Source organism: Typopeltis vanoorti, chromosome 19 (assembly GCF_054136105.1).
Source record: "Typopeltis vanoorti isolate ZY-2024b chromosome 19, IOZ_Tvanoo_1.0, whole genome shotgun sequence".
Taxonomy (NCBI): domain Eukaryota; kingdom Metazoa; phylum Arthropoda; class Arachnida; order Uropygi; family Thelyphonidae; genus Typopeltis; species Typopeltis vanoorti.
The window spans coordinates 31,573,927-31,594,707 of NC_143567.1; the positions used below are offsets into that span (position 1 = coordinate 31,573,927).

The 20,781-nt window shown below is 35.6% G+C and overlaps 1 protein-coding gene across 4 annotated transcripts in view; it reads left to right on the top strand.

The window, feature by feature from the left end:
* The first annotated feature begins 1,298 nt into the window (after nt 1–1,298).
* Nucleotides 1,299–20,781, top strand: part of LOC150095971 (uncharacterized) — a 50,779-nt gene continuing 31,296 nt past the window's right edge. Inside the window, exon 1 of one of the 4 annotated variants that reach the window (XM_090409143.1) lies at nt 1,299–1,458. The gene's annotated coding sequence lies outside the window, so the exon portion shown is untranslated. Of the gene's footprint in view, nt 1,459–1,547; nt 1,568–2,118; nt 2,329–20,781 lie in introns of those variants that run through there. The other 3 variants (XM_090409144.1, XM_090409142.1, XM_090409140.1) reach the window with 3 other exon arrangements.

Consider the following 20,781-nt stretch of genomic DNA (forward strand, 5'->3'; position numbering starts at 1 on the left):
GGATGATTTATAAATGTTCTTAGCATTGCTCAGGGGCGAATGCTGGTCTTGAAATTCACGCTTGCTCTTGATATCATTCAGGGAGTGAGAGGTGTGATTGAAGTCTGATTAGCGGAATAATGAATTACTGACCATTTAAAACTATATGTTTAGAAATTTATGTATATTTAATCATACAAATAAAACATTTATTTTACAAATGATATTCTATCTTTTTCAATTTAGCTACTTGAATACAAATTCTACCCTGCAGTTCTTCTTTATGAACTGCTCAATCATCGTCATAAAAAGTTGGTTGTAACTTAGTTTTCCCAAGCAACACGCACACTTGTAACAGTTGGCTGAAACTCACTAGCTAGAGCTACTTTGACTGTGTATGGCCTTGTGTTTAAGACGCCGTGAAGGAGGCGGAAATGGCTATGCGCGCGCATGAAATCACAGTGCTGCAGCGAGGACCTGGAAGCTCCTACAACTGAGCAAACCAAGGTAGCTTTGACTAGACGAGCAAGTATCGGCCTTCGGTACACAACGAAAAGCTCAATTACTGCCGCGCAAGCTTAAGACGTCTTCTGTCTACAAAAATAAAAGCCTAAATGGAATGCTTATAAATGCATGCATTTATTAACAAATAAATATTACTTCTTTCTCAATTAATGAGCTTGTGCAGCAAGCATGGAGAATTCGCCCCTGGAATTGCTCCTAGCGCTCCTATGACAACTGGAACTGCTTTTGGTTTCTTGCTCCAAAGTCCTTGAATTTCAATTTTCCTATTCTTATACGTGGTCATTTTCTCGTGCACTTTTTTCTTCTACTTTACTATACCCTGGTATTGCCACATCAGTAAACGGCACATGTTCGACTACAGTGATGTCTGGCATATTATATTCAAGATGTCTCATAATATCTTGGCATTTTCATTTTCAATAACTTTTTCAACAGTGTGTTCCCAATGAATTTTGTAAGTTGGGAAACCAGTTTTTGCTACCCAGTCATGCCTTTGTTTGGGCAATCGGGTAGCAAACTAATAAGAATCCAATATTGTTAGTCTGTATCGGCAATCTTGCTGCAACTAATTAGATGGTCCACCGTTTCTTCTTTATTTCTGTACAATCGGCATTTGCTATCGTTACAGATCTTTTCAATCTTCGCCTTTACTGCATTCGTTCAGTTATAGGTGTTTATATAGTTATAAACTGTTATAGGAGGCGTAGCGGTAACTATACCGAAAAAAAAAAACAAAAAAATAAGATATCTTTGTAATAACGTTATTGTGCACTTGTTTCGTATTTCATTAAATTAAGTTATATCAATTTTGCATTACCTCAATTTTTAAATATATAAGAATTTTATTTCTATTTTAACAGAAATTATTTCAATTTTTATGTAGTCCTCTTTTATTAACTAAAATTCGGAATATTGGACGAACTTCAGCGTTCCTGTATGTAACAATAATCGCAGGTATGGAATTTTCGTAGTAATTTGAAATAAAGAAAAATAGTTAACATATTATTTATACTTTTTTCCATGTGCCATTTAACTTTTCATTAAGTGTGCACAATAACCTCCTGTATGTATATATATTTATTTATGCATCTTGTATGTGTCAAATAATAATCGAGTAAATTTTTCCTTTTGTTTGATAATGGAACTAGCAAATGCAGATATGGAAAGTATATAGGCGCATTCTGAGAATAGTGCATAATAAAATTATCATCCGGTTAGATGTTTCTGTGTGAAGTATTTGGTAATGAAAAAACAACGAATTATTAAAAATCATTATTTCGGAATTATTATGAATTTGCTTGCTTCATTTCTGCGCACTTACCCCTATTTTACAGAAACATTCAGTATTTTGTTTGTCACGTGATATATATACTGTTTTTTTTTTTTTTTTTTTTTTTTTTTTGTGTTGTTTGTTTTTTTCTCTCACTCAAGTAGAAAATATTGCAATTCCTCCTTCCTCTTCATCGTGGCGCATATACATGTGAACTTGAAACATTTTATATATCATTTTTGTTGGATAGCTCCGGATGGTTTGAGATGAGGTAACCTGCTGGTATTTTAAAATGGGGCACAGTTATGGGTTTCGTTCTTTCTAAATACCTGATCAGTGGTACTTGACTCAGGACAGCACATTTTAATTAATATATTTTCTCAATAATGTGTCCAAAATAAGAGTATATGATTTGAAAAGAAAAGAAAAATCTTATAAGTAGTCTCTTCAGAATATTATTTTTCTGTTAATTCTGGATGCAAGTACCCCCCACTCCATGCATCAGTCACAAGTTATGTCATCAGTTAATTTCTATCTTTTTAGCTAATCATCATGTAAGTCATTAATTTTTCCCATCAAAAGTTATATACTGTGCTCAGACATTTTATAGATCTTTAATTGTTAGCCAGGTATTATAATGGGACTCCTACAATGTCTCATTTCATGAGGGCACTCCACACAACTCTCTAATTTTACTACTTAATTCTCCATCTACATGCAGTCTGCTGCCTGCCATTAGTATTTTTTTATCTCTATATTTTGTGTGTTCTATGGCTGATTTGCCTGTATGCAGGATGAAGAAACCTGCAACCTCTATATGAGATCTGCTAACTCACCTTCAGTTGAAAAAAAAAAATCATAAAATTTTTTTTGTCCTTCAATTGGGAAAGATTTGGGTCTTTCAAGTTAAAAGGCAAATGTCTTATCATTCTTCTAGTTTTGCTGAAAAACTGAATTGAACCAGAGACCTTTAGATCTTCAGCCTGCTCTTTCATCTGAGCTATTTTTGCACACACTATTAAAAGAAAGGATAATAAATAATCACTATTTTATAGCTGAACCACAAAACAATGTTTCCCTTTTGAAACTTGCTGAGAACTTATTAAAAAAAAGCAATAATCAGCGCAAAAATTGTCTTAACACATGCAGTATCAAAAGATGAAACTGTGCACAGGATCTCGTATATTCAACTTTGATTAATGCTTTTGTTGAAGTAACTGTCCTGCGAACTCTTTCAAACTTGTTTATATTTATTTATTTTATGGGTATGGAGCAGGTTTAATTGAAATTAAAAACAGTCTTGAAGAACACAGTATATAAAATACAAGAGTAAGCCATTATCCAAACTGAGTATCATTTTTACATTGATCATCATCATCAAATTCCTGTCATTTACCCTCGGGGTGTCGCGGATATTATCTATCCTGTACACCATGAGTACCCTAATGATATCTCTTAATATTGTTACAACTTCCTATATTCAATTTTCTTCCAAATTAATCTGCCATCTGTCAAGACTCCAATATTATTATTATATTTTTCTCTTCCAAGGTTCTTTTTACTGTATCAATCCACCCACATGGTCTTCCTCTGGGTCTTTTTCCTGCCATCTGGGCAAAGAACACTTGTTTTGCTAACCTTTCCTCTCCTATTCTGTTTAAGTGACCATATCCCATTTCTAACTCAGCTGTTAGATCCCTAAGTTAAAAATTGGCTTGAACACCAGTTTATCATAAATTTATATCCAAGTTCATCCACTCAGCTGCCTTTGTTGATACTGTCACTAGGTCTGATGGGCTACCAGTGAGGCTCGTAAGCTTCATTCATACATAATGTGAATCATTGAACTGATGCACCACAGTCTCAAGCTAGAGTTGGATTGATGCCCCAGGAGTACAAGCATGCCACACCCATATTTTGTCTAGTTCAAAGATGGTTAAGTGTTTGCCAGTAGCGACGAGGGAGATCAAAGCTGGATGGTCGATTAGTTGGATCCTTTGTAATTTCTTTGTTGAACAGCATTGACATGTTGTTCCACTTTTCTTTCCAAGCATTGAGAATATTAAATCTCTTGTCGATCAGCTGTTTTGCAGTTTCCTGCTGCTTCCAGATCATTGTAGATTGGGAGTTGGGATTGTTTGTGATTTTTGTATATTGTTTGTGAAGGAAGTAATTCCTGTGTAGATGTGATTGCACAATACAGTATTGCTCAAAACTGAGAGCCAGTGTAGTGAGATTGGTTTGATTGTTCCTGTCATGATTCTTATGCTGTGTTGAGTTGGTATTGATCTTAGAGGTGTCTGTACTGTTCAGCCACACAGGTGCACAATATTCAGCAGAAGCTGTTGGAAGTTTTTTTCACTTGGTTAGACTATAAATTATATATTTAGTTTAATCCTTTATCCAAGTGTAAGCAAACAAAGTTTGCGCCTGAAGTATCTTCAGGACTGGGGCAACTTGTGGCAAAGGTGGACTAAGTTCTCATCACTTTCCTTAGTATCTCGCATAATGCAAACCACATCTCCTTGTGGACATGTATAATGCTATGCATTATGGGAAGGGTCACTACCCAGACCGGTTTAGACCTTTATTGAGGTCTCTTCAGTGAAGGATTAAACTAAATATATAATTTATAGTCTAACCAACTGAAAAATCTCCCAACATCTTTCTCTAATCCAGAGTAATTTAATAATAAGGTGTGACACCTTTTGGCAACTGGCATATGGAAATATGAGTTCTGCATTGCTTCGACCTTGGTATCACCTCTGGGTCTTGCTCCCACTGGGTTGGCACACTCTCCCTCATTGAGTCTTTGGACTCTGGAGGTGTCACATAATAGTGGAACATATTTTCCTTTTAGAAGGTAAGTTGATATCTGAAGATGCATTTAGTTTCTTGGTGGAGTTTTAAAATTTCTCCGATCAGATCCAACTTTGGAATGGTAAAGTAGATATGCCTAACATAAAGTACCCACGGTACTTTATGTTAGGCATATGAAAATTACAGTTAAAAAGTTTTGTCATACAGCTTTTATAAAATCTTCAGTTTATTCCCCCCCCCTCCAAGTAATCTTGATTATTTGACCCTGTGTGGGGGGGGAGTTTACTTAGGTAATTCAAGGATTGGAAAACTGAAGATGTAATTACATGATGCTGTTGTAGAAGTTAGCTGGCTTACTAATTCAGTCAAGGATTAGCTAATTGAAGATTGGATAATTGAGAGATCACTAGATATGTTTATAAATCTAAATTGTTATCAAGTAAAATTTGATATATTTGACATAAATTTTCCCTATGCTCACATAAGTATGGTGAGTTCATGCACTGCGAGATTTTTGGCTTTCCAGCCAAAAATTTGCAAGATTTCCCAGCCATCTGGAAGGAATTTTAATGCATTTACCAACATACAAAAATGTCTCAGCTGCTAATAATTATTAATAAAGCTGATAATCTCAGTGTGAAGGTAGAAATCTAAAACTTGAAATTTATTGTGATAGTAAACAGAAATTGCTAACACTGTTCTTGTAAGGCAATTGAAAATTTACAGTGGCTGTTGTAGCACCATAATTAGGTTCCATTTAAAGGGTATTATTGATAGTAATATCCTTCAAATATTCAGGGTGACAAAAGTGGAAAAATGTGATTCATTTGGATTTGTGACACCAATTTAAGATAGCATGCAGCTCTGTTAATTTTAAAGATGTTATGTGACAATTTTTTTGTATAGAATAATCCCAATATGCCTTTTCATCATAGTTAGAGGTTGTTATTAGGATATGCAAGAAATATTCTTTTTTTCTATTACTCCCACATGCAAAAGATGGAAGAGCCTATAGCAAACAAATGCTGTGTTTTTTTGAAATATGCATAGGATCTATGTTATATCTGAACATCGTGTCTCATCATTAATTAGACACGATACAGAAGTACAAAAGGTTACTGAAAACTTAAGAGAAAAATTTTCAGTAACCTTTTGTACTTTTAATGTATATAAATAGCAGGATATCAGTTGCTTGCTTATGAATTATTGTTAGTTTTCTCATAGGCAGCAGAAGACCAGTCAACTTTCAAAATCTTAATAATACTATTTGTGGCAAATTAGTATTAACTTATTAGTTGAACTCTTTATTATTATTATTATTATTATTATTATTATCATCCCCAAGACCTCATGGAGTCAAAGACTCATCTGGGAGGTCCCTTTATCACACACAGCTCATCATACCATGTCTTAAACACACTCAAACTCCTTGCAGACACCACACTCTCACGCAAGGCATTCCAATCATTTACAACTCTGCACGAAAAAAAACCTGCCTCTCACTCCCCTACTCACACCCTCTTTATACAGTTTCCAGGGATGACCTCTGGTTCTCCCCTGATCTCCCACTATTTTCTGTAGAACTACTCCAACATTGATCGTATAACAACCCCTTACCAACTTGTAGGTCTCTATCATATCTCCCCTCTTCCTCCTGTTCACCAGACTCTGCAAATTACATTCAATCTTTCCTCATACTCAACATTCTAGAGGTCAGAAACTACTTTAGTCAGTCGTCTTTGGACCCTCTCCAACATCTCTTCATCCTTCTGAAAACCAGGTGACCAAATCTGGGCACAATAGTCCATGTGTGGCTTATCAAAGCGAACGGAACAAGAATCTCCCTACTTCTACGTGTCGGTGTCCTCCGCATCATTCCCAGAAGCCTGTGTTGTCTTCACAATTTTGGCTGTGCCCCCCCTAAAATTTTAGATCGTTATCCACTATCACCCCCCCCCCAGATCTCTTATTTCCTTCACCTCTAACAATATATCCTCACCAAGCATAAATTCTGCATCCCATCTTTGTTTTCCAAATTTTAAAACCTTACATCCCCATTTCCGTGCCCAATCATTCAATTTATTCAAGTCTTCTTGTAAGGCCACTACATCTTCACTACTGTTAATGGCTCGTCCCAACTTTGCATCATCTGCAAACAACTGAATATTTCCATCCAAATCTTCACCAATATCATTAATATACAAGTTAAACAGTAATGACCCTAAAACAGACCCCTGAGGTGCTCCACTAGTGACTTTCCCTTTCCTTGATATTGCTCCCCCATACACAACTTGTTGATACCTATCAGATAGCCAGTCTCCAATCCAATGCACTATTCTAATATCCAACCCCATCTGCTCTAGTTTGACTGTTAACTTATCATGAGGTACTCTATCAAAAGCCTTTGCAAAATCCAAGTATATTACTGTGTATCCTTCTCCTCTGTCCAAGGAAGCAGTCACTTTATTATAATAAGTAAGTAGATTACTAAAACATGATCTCCCTTTAGCAAATCCATGCTGTCCATCAAAGATAATACCATTGTTGTCAACCCAACTCTGGATCCTAGTTCTCACAAGCTTCTCTAACAACTTAACCGCAACACCTGACACACATATAGGCCTATAGTTTGATGCTTGAGTTTGATCACCTCCTTTATGAAGTGGCACAATCTTGCCCTCCTTCCACTCCTTAGGAACTTGACCGAGTGCAAGACTCATATTAAAAAAATATGTCAAGGCAGGTGTCAACTTCCTGGCACATTTCTTCAGTATACGTGGTGATATATTATCATGTCCCACAGCCTTATTAACATCTAGTTTACTCAACTCCCTATACACCTCTTGCTCATTTACAGTCAGTCTCTCTTCCCCATCATCAACTGCTCTCAATCTCTCCATGAAGTCACATTCACAAGATTGAAAGACCTTTATGAACTGCTCATTAAGTATCTCCACCACACTTTCCTCAACAGCTGTCTTTATACCATTTTGTCCAATCAATGTCATCCTTCCATAATCATTCTTTCTTTACTAAAATTTGTCAGTGTGCTTTAGTTTAGTTTTGGTTAACAAGACTAAAAATTCTTTTAAACTTGTTTACAGTTATCACCAGTTCTGTTATTAAAAATTATATCATTTTAATAACATTTTAATATATTTAATTTTAATTTTTTAAATATATATAAATATAGTTTATTATTTAACATTTAACAATTTTCAATAACATTTTTAATATGCACATTTTTTATTTTAATATAATTTTTAATATGTATATATTGTCTTCATTTATTTCAGTGAAGACAATAGTAGCAATAAAAATGTGTATATGTAATGAACATGGTGATGCAGATTCTGTGTATAATAAAATAAATTTATTTGTCATGCTAATGTTTGAGGTTATAGGTTGATTGTTGTACATGATTTTCTAATAGAAATTGGTTCATGTTGTCACTTTCCTGAAACAACAACATGTGTTATTTGTTATGCAGAATAAAAGGAAGAGGAAAAAAATATTAAATTGTATGTTTCTAAGGTTGGGAAGATGAATGAAGTAGGAGTAAAATGGATGAATCATGAAATTATGCAGGTGCCTCTGAGAAAGAGGATTTGGTGGGTATATGGTGCAGGCTAGGAATGTGATGAATGTAGCAAGAAAAGAGAAATTGGCATATGTAAAGAGATTGGCCAAAACAGTAATGCAAAACTTCAGAGAATTTTACAGTTATGTTGCTAGTAGAAGAAAGACTGAATGTGGAAGACTGACTTTAGTTGCCGGAGACAGAACACAAATCACATCTGCTGAAGATATAGTAGAAATTTCTTGTATACAGTGGAAATGTTCAGTGAGTATTTTGTGCGTGTGTATTGTGGGGGGGGTTAAGAGTGGTTGAATAGGAAGGAGAACAGAAGACTGACAGTTTCAAAAATGGGAAGTGTTTAGAATATTTAGAACCTAATGCTAATAACGCTGTGGGACATCACCATGTGTACTATGGGAATGTGCAACAGGGCTGGTAGTGCTTTGGTAGGTTTTGCTGATTTAAAGAAACCATATCGTACCTATATTTTTTGATTTTTGTTATGAAGGTATTTAACAGTTTGTTAGCTTGATTTGTAACTTAAATATTCAGATATATGGTATAGTCTGCTCACAGTTGCAAGAACCCTAGCTGGTACAGTGCCAAGAAGAGTCAATTCATGTTGAAGGGGAGAAAGGAATAAGATGATGTATGAATTCGTCACTAACACGCAAAATCACATGCTTTATATACGTAAAATTTTCCAACTGGTATACAAGCAAAATAGTTACCACTTTAAAAACTAGAATTTTCATAAAAGAAAAGCTAATTTTCTGACATGTAATGATAAACACCCATCCCATGAAACATGCTGATTACTCTATTGTCGGAATGGATTTGCCTTCTGCCATGCACAGAAGTGTCAAGGGAGTCTCGCATCTGTGGTCAGACTATGTGGGCCTCCATTTGCACTCTTGCCTTGGGCCTGCAAATGTTGGGGGGGGGGGTGACTCTAGCCATCCCAAATATCTTTCTTTTCAGTTTCATGTCATTTTTTTCTCATCTCTGATTCATTTTGAGTTAAGCGAGTAAATAGAGAAGGAGTAAAACTGATGAACCGTGAAATCAAGCAAGCTTTGTTGGAAAAGAAAATGCTATCAAGGAGGTACAAGACAGTTGGTGGCAGTTGGATCCATGAATATAAACTGCAGACTAGGAAGATGAGGAACATGGTAAAGAAAGAAAACCTGCAGTATGAGAGATTGGCTGGTCAGGCCAAGGTTAATTCCAGCGAATTCTTCCAATATATCATAAGTAAGAGAAAGAATAATTATAGCAGGTTAACATTGGTAGATAGAAATAAGACAGAACACAAAAGTTACTGACGTCATAAGAACAGTAAAATCCCTAAATTGGAAATGGGCAGGACACTTGATGAGAAGACAAGATGATATATGGCAGTGGTGTTCAACCTTTTTTACTACGCGAGCTACTTTTCTATAAAAAGTTATTCAGCGATCTACTCTCTTATGTAAATCACCTTCCCCCAACCTGATATCTGATTATGCACGAATAAACAACTAAAAAAAAATTACACAACTAAAAACTTTATTTGTGTATTTAAAAATTAATTTATCACTTTTAATTATTTTAATACAACAAAAAAACAAACAAACAAATATATTGGAATAAAATATTTATTTCTCTATTTTGGAAAACCAAAGTTAGAAAAAACAACAGATTGATTACAAACTCACAAGTTACAGGAAATGCTGGTTAATTAAAAAAAAAAGTTAATGTGAAATTTGCCATTGTTTGGGACTCGCAATATTTTCATAGTCAAGTTGATATGAAGAAGTAGCCAATCGCAGACGATCATCCAAATGATCATTTGTAATTTGTTTTCTTTATTGATTTTTTATGACGTTCATATTTCTGACAAGTATGTCGATCCGAAACACGACAGAATTTTTCACGCAATATCAGTTAATATTGGGAATTTTTCATGTGCATACTTCCAAATGACTTCATTGTTTATTGATTTTAAATGTAAACTATTCTGAATGTTTATTATCTCAGGTTCTACTTCAGTTTGGTGTATATCAAACAGCCCACTAAGTTTATTTGAAATTTCTTTGATGTTCAAGTTTTCTTGAAATGGATTATTGATAAAAGATACAAGCATTTAAGTTTTATTAAAATCTTTGAATCTTGAATTTATTTCTTCCTCAACTAATTCTATTTCACGAATAAATTCTTTTAAATCATAGTGAAGCATTTCTTGATTTTGTTCAAAAAATTTGAATTTTTAACGATACTTGTGACATAATGATTACAAATATATACACGTTTGCACAAGAATAATGTTTAATTGCCAAATATTTCGGTCTGAAATATTTGTTCAAAAAATTTTAATAAATATGGGAGATGTCTAAATTTGCAGTCATTTATATTTTTCTTTAATAAAAGTAAGTATTGTTGGAAAGTTTTTATTGAACTTAACATGTCAATTAAATTTTTATCTCTACCTTGTAACTCTAAATTTAAATTGCTTAATTTCATACAGAAATCTACTAAAATGATAAGTGTAATAACCATCTTTTATCACTCAATTGTGGATAAATATCCCCTTTTACATCAAGAAAAATTTTTATATCGTTAATTAATACAAGAAATCTTTCTAAAAATTAACTTCTGCTGAGCCAGCGAACATTATTATGCAACAGAAGTTCCCTATCATCTGCCTGTAATTTAAATAACTGCTGTTGCAGGGCTTTTCCTTGAACAGAATTTACAATTTTAAATGTAATATCCAAAACATCTTTTCTGTTTAATCTTTTACTACACAGTACTTGTTGGTGAATAATACAGTGGTACGTTAAAAAAATCTGGATATTTGTCATTGTTTTTACATAATGAAATGAAGCCCGATTTATTACCTATCATTGCAGGAGCATCATCAGTAGTATTAGACACAAGTTTAAAAAGCGAAAGTTTGTGTTGTTTCACAAATTCATCAAATGCCGAAAAAATGACTTCTCCCCTAGTCCTTCCCAATAATGGTATAATTTTCAAAAGTTTTTCTTTACTTGAATAATCTTGAAATACCATGTGAATAAATACCATTAACTGAGCAATATCAGTGAAGTCGTTTGATTCATCAAATTGTAATGAAAACTCAACACACTGGCGAATGTCTGACATTAACTGAGTATTCAGATCAGCACTTAAAATTTCAACTCTTCTCATAACCGTTGTTCTGGAAAGTTGTAAATCTTTAATATTCGAAATGGTTTCATTTTTATTTTTAAAATCAGAAAATAAAGATTCTGCTGCTGCAAGAAACGATTCTTTTATTAACTCTCCATCAGTAAAAGGCTTTTTTGCTTTTGCTAATAAATGACACACTTTCAAAGATGCAATAGTGACTGATATTGGTTTATTTATTACTTTCGAAATCATATTTTGTTGTCCAGAAAGTCCTACCTTTAAATTTATAATTTTTGATTTACGTATTTCGGAATTTTGGGGAAAATCTTCATCATATTTTGCATGTTGCGATCAAAAATGTCTCTCAATTCCCTTTTTTGGAATTGTACAGATGAATTGCAAATCAAACAACAACACTTTCCATTTACCATTGTAAAGAAAAAATCTGTTTCCCATGCCTTGTGAAAATGATACGTCTTCAATTTCTTTGATACATTCATGATTATCCTCAAATTAAACGAAATGCATACGATGTGCTTTTGTTATACGTCTACTTTTACTATCCAGTCGTTACTGCCACATTGTAAACTTTTATTATTATTTAACTTTGCATACTTGTAATTTCTATTAATTCCTTGTGATGTCTTTTACTCTATACTTTATTCTCCATTATTCTAATTTGCTGTGCGCTCTTTCTCTCTCTCAGAATCTCTCTTGTTTATCTTATTACGTGCTATGTTTATCTACCTTTTGCATTACAAATCTTATGCCTAAGATATTAGAAAATTTATTTAAAATGAGACTTCGCCACTAATATCTTTGATTAACAAAAAGAACTCGAATATACGGCTAGTAGATTTCTCTATTTCTCTAACACAAATTCCTACATTAAAACTTTCACAAACAGTCGTGGTCTATTCTTTTTCTTAATTTCACGCTTTGGCCAACTCACTTAGATTCCCGCTCAACAAGTCCGATTTATTTTAGAAACAGTGCAGTTGTAAATAAACAAATAGGCAGCACTCTTTTAACAAGAAAGTCAAATGGCAGTTATTTACATTACTATGAAATGTACACAATTTTAACGTTAGGGAGATTGCTTTCTCTATCCATCTATAAAAACTCTTGAGCAAAAATTAGAAAACCTTCTTTCTTCAACATTTAATACTTTCTTTAACACATAAAGTTACATACTCTCAGTTTACAAATTTTTACTTATTAATCTCTAAGCTTACTCGTATAGAGGTTACCTAAATCTGTGTTAGGTTATCTTTACACATTTGATATCAACCTCTAACATGCCAATTGATTCTCTTATGGACATTTCTTAACACTATATCTTAAAAGTCTTTTTTTTTTTCAACTATAATAGGAATTATATAAAAGTTTTGAACTTACAAAGGCTCTGTATCTCACATTCAGTCAAAAGTCTTTCACTTAAAGTTCTGTGGCAATTCTTTAGTCTCAGATCTTCTTCAGGAAATTTTGGCTCGGCTGCATGTCATCAGGAACGTAGCGGGCTGTGGACTCATTCAGCTCTGGCAAAAGGTTACTCTCCCTCGGTGAAAAGAAAAACTTACGAGCGATGGTGCTTCAGGAAATTTGCTTTACCTTTTCTCCTCTGCTTGGGCTCGCCGAAAATGCCTGGACGACTGCCTTCTTTTTCTGCCGTTTCAACAGCTAGAACTGCTGTTAACTGGATCCCTCTCTCTGGCCTGGAAACTTTTCTCCAGCAATTGGAACTCTTCCTTTTGGTAATTTGAAACCCTGTCTGCAGCCTAGAAGTAGTCTCTCTCTAGCAACGTCTTGAACCGAGAAGCTCCTTTCTGGAAGTGGGAAACTCCTCTCTCAAGCAACGTGGATCCAGGCAGCCTCTCTGTCTCTCTGACGGCGACTCTGGACCAGGCGGTCTCCTCTCTGACAGCAATTCTGGAACCAGGACCCCTTCTGCTTTCTTCAGTCCCTTTTTATTAGGCCTCCTCTGAGACCTCGCATGAAGTTTAGCAACCCCCAAAGAATCGATATGAGTCTTTTATCTTAAGTTTCAAGTTTGGCACACCTTTGGTTATCCTCCACTTTCTTTTGATTGTAAGTTGCCGGCCATCGGAAAGTTGTTTGAACTCTTTCTGACTGACTTCGGAGATGTTTACACTTAGAGCCTGCAAGCCTTTCTCATACATACAAGTTTCAATAACAATCTTTCTAATGCTGCCATGTAGAGCTTCAGTGACAAAAACATTGCTTTTGTTTTTAACACTCTAATATATTCTTATTAAAGCAGTATGTACAGTTAGCTTCAAAAGAGTTATTTATAAAAACATCTAATACAAACTATACCGAGACAAACAAAGTTTATTTTTTTACAATATTCACATGGGACTTAACCTAAGTAAAAAATCGATGTAATGTGCTTTGGAATATCTAAGCTACAATCGAGTTTTTACACTTTGCTTATAATCATATTCACTCGGCTCACTGTTTGACTTCCACTGATCCAAATTAATTCATTTACCCGGACTTATAAGAAAATTACTGATTTGACAATTTTAATGGAAAAGAAATAAACAATAGCAATACACTTAAACGAATTAAAAATAATACAAAATAATGATAAATAAAATATTATGTTTTCAGTTTTAATTAAATTTGTAAGTAAGGAGGAATACCCAAGAGATTGACCAAAAATCGCTCCGCGATCGACAGGTTGAACACCCCTGATATATGGGATAAACTCGCCACTTACTGGATACTTGGAGAAGGAAAGAGAAGTAGAGGTAGACAGAAGACCAGATGGAGAGATGAACTTACTCTAACAGGAACCAACCTGGTTGAGAACAGCCCATAATAGAGCCAAATGGAATAACATGGTGGGGGGGGGGGGCTTTACCCAGCAGTGGGATTCTACTGGCTATCTACACTGGTAGATAGTGAGGGCTGCAGACTGATATAGTGAAAATTGTTGAATGGGCACTTTATCAGTGTATGCCATACTGGTGTAAATGATGCTAAGCCATATATAGAAGGGAGGCAGGTATTAGGAGAATTCGATCAGAAGTGTATCAGGTGTCGATTGAGTTAAAAGTTAATAAGGATTAGGAATGGATGACATATCGCCACATATTCTTAAGAAATGTGGAAAACAGTTGCTATGCCCTTGACCTGGTTATTTAACAAAAGTGTTGCAGTGGATAAGATAAATAATGAGTGGAAAGAATGCAAAATATTACCACTCCACAAGCATGGTCTAGGAAAAAAGTTTCCAATTATAGACCAATCTGTATAACTGCAGTTGTCAAAGTGTTGGAGAGAGCAGTTAGAAATAGAATACAATATTGGGTTGATGGTTGCAGTATTCTTTATAATGGTCATCATGGATTTATAAAGGACAGGTCTTGTTTTAGCAATTTACTTCCATTTTATGATAAGATGACGAGTGTGTTAGATAAGGGAGAATCACATACAGTGATATTCTTGTATCTTGCAAAAGCATTTGATAAATTGGTGTACAAGTTGCTGATGATGGGAATAGATAGTATATCAGTTAGATGCATCAGAGCTTAGCTCTCTGAACAATACCAGCAAGTGTATTAATGAGCAGTGTCTTGAAAAAAAAGGAGGGTAACCAGTGGCATGCTCCAGGATTATGTTCTTGTGCCTCTGCTGTTTACATGTTTGTAAATCATATGTCATGTGGACTGACTGGGGATCTTCAAATGTTTGCTGATGATGCAAAGTTGGAGAGAATTATAAGTAGCACCACTGATATCAGTTCCCTTCAGAAAGATTTGAATAGACTTTCAATTTATTAGTTTTAATATTAATAAGTGCAAGGTGTTGCATATTGGAGTGCAGAAATATAAGGCTGTGTACTATATTGATGGTGTTGTACTGCCGAAAATGTATGTGATTTTAGATTTTGGAGTGGTGGTTGACAGTAGACTGAAGTTAGAGGATATATATTGCAAGTGTTGCAAAGACTGCACATTGTAATGCCGCCATGATACAGGGTACTCTGACACGTAGGGATAAGAAGGTGGTTGTGCCACTGCATAAAGCACTGGTCAGACCACACTTGGACTATTGTACTCAGATTTGGTTGAAGATATTATGATACGAATTGAACGCGGGATACGACATCTTCCAAACCACGTCCCCAACGATATTAGACTTAGACTTATATTAGATTATGTGGCTTGTGTTCTGACCAAAGCAAAACCACCAAAAACTAACATGCCCAGTAAGGAAATTAAATCTCTACTAGAATTAAAGAAAACAAGAAAATAATAATCACCAAAGTGGATAAAGGGAATGCCACAGTATTGCTTAACCAAAAGGATTACACAAGTAAGCTGAATGCTCTATTATTAGATCAGGCTACTTACCTCCTTATCAAGTACAATCCCACCAACTCACAAATTAGAACACTCCACAGGCTCCTTAAGAAGGTCACTTCTTGACCTGTAGAAGTCACAAACAAATTAAAACCATTTAACTCCATACCCCCCCCCCCCCCGTATTTATGGACTCCCCTCAAAATTTATATGGAGACTTTTGAAGAGAAAGCCTTAAACTCTGCACCATAAAAACCAACCATATGGCTTTGCTATGTTGATGTGTTCGCTATTTGGCCACATGGCTTCGATGCACTCCTCTCCTTCCTAACACACTTAAACAACCAACACCCCCAGAATCAAGTTCATCCTGGAAGAAGAAAAAAACAACTGCCTTCCTTTCTTAGACATGCTAGTCACCTGCCAGCCTGATGGAACCTTGGTTTTCTCAGTTTATAGAAAACCCACCTATAAAGGCAGATACATTCACCAACAATCCCCCTCCCCTCACAACAATATGGAGTCGTTAAGACACTACACAACAGGGCTAAACTTATCTGTTCAAATGACAATGGCCTAACCACAGAACTAAATTACATTCTCAACACTTTCTCAGCCAATGGCTACCCCCCCCCCCCCACACACACACTCATAACAAGGATTACTCTAAATCCATCACCATTCCCTATATCCGAGGCACCTCGGAAAAAATTACAAAAATCCTAAAAAAAACATGACTTAACTTCTTGTTACAGACCTTATGAAAAATTGGCATCAATTATCCTCCCCACTAAAGACCAACTTCTCCCCTCCCCCTCCTAGACCTACCTGGTGTATACCAAGTCCCTTGCAGCTGTAAGCTGTCCTACTTTGGCCAGACAGGCAGGACAGCTAATATCAGAATTTCAGAACTCAAGGACTACATCCAGTTTCACCAATACAGCCACTCGGTCTTGCAGACCATGCACTGGATACCTGTCATAGAATACGGAGGAAGAAAGGCACGATAATGCACCGTAGTAAATTCAAATACGAAAGGCTATTCATGGAATCAGCCTCAGCCCTAAGAAACAATCCAAACCTCAACAAATTTGGTTGCATGAGACTGCCTGAAATTTGGGAAGTTTACATCAGAAAACCTTCAGCCCAATCGGCCAAGAATACCAACATTGCCAGTAGGGGATACCATCAGGACTTTTAGGAGAAAGAATAGCTTCCTGCTTTGTTCCTCATTTACTGTGTGTTGTGCTTGTGTGCGCGTCTTGTTTTTTAGGTTCCTGTGATAATGGCAACGTGACATTGCCGAAATATTGGAAGTGTATTAAAATTTATTTTAATATATTTTCTATTGTACGTTGTAATTTCCTTAAGCTATTTAGTAAGAATGCATAACTAACGTCTAGCTTTCCACAAAGATAATAAAATATTCTCACCAAAGACAACCTTTTTCAATTTTCGTCTGGTTTGGATTTTTTTGAGACTTGAAAGTAATATGTAAAATGAAATATAAACCAATTGGAAAGAGAAGGCCGGATAGACCTCAAAAGAGGATATTAGATGAATAATGAGACCAGAATAGACCAGTATGGTCTATATCCATAATTAGCATTATGATGTGATGATGTCCAAAGACTTGTGTTTAATTAGTTTTTAGTTTACACATAGCTTAACTTTGTGGTGTTTTTCTCTGTTCTCTTTGATTTACTTGTTAGGAACTTTCTTTTCCAATACACTGTCTCTAACTTGTCGAGTTCACCATGAAGTTCAGATTTTTCTCATTAAACAGCTTCACCACATACCTTTCTGACTGAATTGGTCAACATTTTCTTCTGAAATGTCAATGCATTCTTCTTTTCAGACGCTTTCATGTTTTTTCTTGAATAATACAGGATGTTCCAAAAGTTGTGCACATCATAAAATAAACTTGAATTCTTCAGTATTAGTGATAAACTTTATAGAAATAAATTTCTACAAACAAAGCTTATAATCATATCAGTTATAATCAAAGTCAAAAATAAATAACATTAGTAAAGCAAATGTTCAAAATAACCTCCTCATTCTTGAACTCAGGTGCGTGATCTTTTTACCAAATTGGAGGCACCTCTTCGAAGCACGGAATTACTGACTGCTCTGATTATTCCAGTGATGTTCATCAGTTGTGTGAGGTTTATTTTTATACACTTTACCTTTCAGATATTCCCATAACAAGAAATCTGGAGGTGACAAATCTAGTAACCTTGGGGACCAGAGCCCTTTTGAAATCAGTCTGACACCAAAAAACTCTTGCAAAAATTGGATTGTTTCATTTGATGTATGGCAAGTGACACCGTCCTGCTGAAAACAGCAAGCATGTTTTTCAATCTCAAGGAGAGCCACAAACTAGGTGATGTCAAGACTCTTTGAAAGTGATCGTTGCAACATGTTGTGTACCACAGTCACTTTAACTTCAGTCAAAATGGAAGGTCCTCTATGCCGCTGTTTGTCTGCAACTGATCCAGTTTCTCTAAAGCAGGGGGACAACCAGTGGGCCCGTGGGCCGCATGCGGCCCAAACTTGTATTTTTGGTGGTCCATAACAGGTTGACCATACTTACATAGCATGTGGCTCGTATGTTGAATTATTTAAATAATGCATTTTATAATATTAATAATAAATTAAAAATAATTTTATATCTATACTTCGTGATATCGCTGTGCAACTTGGCTGAAGTCAACCGTGTTTTGTATGTTTTTTAAGATTGATATAATAAAAATTGATAATTAAGTATTTTTTTCACTCACTATTTTCGCTTAATTAAATGTGTGCAGCCTGATTATTAAAAATAAAAGTTGAATGTGGCCCGCGAGTTTGAAAACGTTGTCGACCCCTGCTCTAAAGCATTTTATTAATCTCATAATCGTTGAATTTTGAGGAACAACAAAGTCAGGATACTTCCAACAAAACACCTCCATGATATTTGCATAAGAATGACATGCAAAATAACATTCCAAAATATCAAACTTATTGCTCCTGGGAAAGTACCATTTTGCTTTCTTAAACAAAACTATGCAATCAGTGCCCAATATCTGGCATGCAGTGGATGGATTACACAATAGCGGCCAGTAGTCCTAGGGTGCCATCCATAAGCAAAATGAATAATTAGAATTGAAACACTTTGATGCAGCTTAGCTTCAACTTTAATGTGCACAACTTTTGGATCGTTCTGTATTTTTATATTTGAGTTTACAGTTCATCTCTTAAAGATGCATGATTGTCTCCCCCCCCCCCTCTTTTTTTTATTTTTTTAACTTTTGTACATGTTTAACTTTTCAGTGTGATAGTCATTTTTATCATGTCAACTAAATTATCACTCCCCATTTCAAATCTCTTGTATATTTTTGTATACTGTACAGGAAGTCGTCGACTTACGACCTACGTGCTTTACTACTGATCGACTTACGACTGCTACTGCATCTCGCACCGCGTTTCATTATGAACTACTTTAACAGATTTTTCTACTACACTCGTGCGCCCTATCTGTGTGGTCCCTGAAGCCTAATGGGAACGGTTGTGCGTGTAGCGTCAGCCCACTGCCCAGTAACGTGTGTTTGGCACGATTCATGCGTCTTGATCTCTGTTCGCATACATATTACATTCACTATTTTTGGTTCAGTTATAATTTGTGTTACAATTAGCATTTTTTTAAAACCCCTAAACATGTCAACCAAGAGGAAAGTGCTTTTGCCTATTGATTTAGACACAAAATTGAAAGTGATCAAGCAGCATGAAGAAGGTGAATGCGATCGCATGTGATTTTAAGTTATCTCATTCTACAGTTTCGATTTTGAAAGACAAAGAAAGGATTCGTGAAGTTGTTAAAGGTTCAGCACCCATGCGAGCAACAGTGATAACGAAACAATGTACAGGGCCCATCCATGAAATGGAAAACTTATTGTTTCTTTGGATAGAAGATCAGATACAGAAGCGAACACCCTCAAGCCTTCTTACAGTGCAGTCGAAGGCTAGAAGTCTCTTTCAGATGCTGAAGGAATGTGCCGGTAAAGATTACACTCAGACATTTATAGCAAGTACAGGATGGTTCAAAAGATTCAAAAGAAGATTGATTCTCCAAAGAAGAGAAAAAAGAGAAGAAGATTGATTCTCCAAAGAAGAGAAAAAAGAGAAGAAGATTCTCCAATGGCTCGAACCGTCATAGGTTCGAGTCACTGGAGAATCAGCAAGTGCGGATGTGGAAGGGGCTCGAGAGTTTGTTAAAAGGCTGGATGAAATAATTACGGAAGGAGGGTATCAACCAGAGCAGCTTTTCAATGTGGATGAGACTGGATTGTTGTGGAAAAAGAATGCCAGAACGCACTTACATGCTGCCAAGAAACCAAAAGCATACTTGGTTTTAAGGCGCTTAAAGATAGGCTGACTTTGCTCCTTGGCGGGAACATCGCAGGTTTTAAACTGAAGCCTTTTTTAATGTATCATTCTGAAAATCCCCGTGCATTCAAGTATGTAAACAAGCACACTCTGCCTGTATACTTCTGTTCAAACCGAAAAGCCTGGATGACTCAAACATTGTTCGAAGACTGGTTTCTAAATTGTTTTGTACCTCAAGTTCCTGAATATTGCTTCGAGAAAGAAATTCCTTTCAAAATTGTATTAATCTTGGATAATGCACCTGGCCATCCACCTCACCTAGACCACCTCCATCCAGATGTAAAAGTTTTTTTATTTGCTGCCAAATACAACTCCACTCATTCAGTCTATGGACCAAGGGGTGATTGTCACATTTAAGGCACACTATCTTCGAACCACTTTCGCCCAAGCTATAGCCACAACAAACGTCGACCCAGAACTATCTTTGCGAGAGTTTTTGAAACAGTATGATATTTATAAATGCATCAAAAATATTGCGGCTGCTTGGGAGGCTGTGACAAAGAAATGCATGAATGGAATCTGAAAAAACTGTCCAGCATTTTGTTAATGATTAATTTGATAGTGAACATGAACTTGAAATGGTTACAGAAAATATTGTAACACTGGCAAATGACTTTCTTTAGACATTGAAGCAGAAGATGTTGAGGAGCTGCTAGAGCAAGAATCTGGAGAACTTACAAATGAAGAACTTATCGCTTTGG